Consider the following 1,056-nt stretch of genomic DNA (forward strand, 5'->3'; position numbering starts at 1 on the left):
CTTATCCTCATCCTCATCCTATCCACGTCCTCGTCCTCATCCTATCATCCTCCTCCTCCGCATCCTCATCCTCATCCTCTTCCTCATCCTACCCTCATCCTCATCCTCATTCTATCCTCATCCCCATCCTCATCCGCATCCTCATCCTCATCCTATCCACGTCCTCATCCTCATTTTCATCCTATCCTTATCCTCATCGTCCTCCTCCGGCTATCCTCCTCCTCATCCGCATCATATCCTCATCCTCTTCCTCATCCTTATCCTACCCTCATCCTCATCCTATCGTCATCCTCATCCTATCCTCATCCTCATCCTCATCCTATCCTGGTCCTCTTCTCATTCTCTCCTCCTCCTCATCCTCATCCTCGTCCTCATCCTCATCCTCATTTTATCCATGTCCTCATCCTCATCCTCATGGTATCCTCATCCTCATCCTCATCCTCATCCTCATCCTTATCCTCATCCTCATCATCATCCTATCCACGTCCTCGTCCTTAACCTATCATCCTCCTCATCCTCATCCTCTTCCTATCCTCATCCTCTTCCGCATCGTCATCCTATCCTCATCCTCATCCCCCATCCTCATCCTCATCCTCATCCTCATCCTCCTCCTCATCCTATCCACGTCCTCATCCACATCCTCATCCGATCCTTATCCTCATCCTCATCCTCCTCCTCCTCCTATCCTACTCCTCATCCTCATCCTATCCTCATCCTTTTCCTCATCCTCATCCTACCATCATCGTCATCCTATCTTCGTCCTCATGATCATCCTATCCTCATCCTATCTTCATCCTCATCCTCATCCTCTTTCTCATCCTATCCTCGTCCTCATCCTCAGCCTTATTCTATCCACGTCCTAATCTTCACCCGCATTCTATCCACGTCCTCATCCTCATCCTCATCATATCCTCCTCCTCATCCTCATCCTCATCCTCATCATCATCCTATCCTCATCCACATCCTCATTCTATCCACGTCCTCATCCTCATCCTCATCATATCCTCCTCCTCATCCTCATCCTCATCCTCATCATCATCCTATCCTCATCCACAT

The sequence above is a fragment of the Lupinus angustifolius genome, chromosome LG11 (genome assembly GCF_001865875.1).
Source record: "Lupinus angustifolius cultivar Tanjil chromosome LG11, LupAngTanjil_v1.0, whole genome shotgun sequence".
NCBI classification, from domain to species: Eukaryota; Viridiplantae; Streptophyta; class Magnoliopsida; order Fabales; family Fabaceae; genus Lupinus; species Lupinus angustifolius.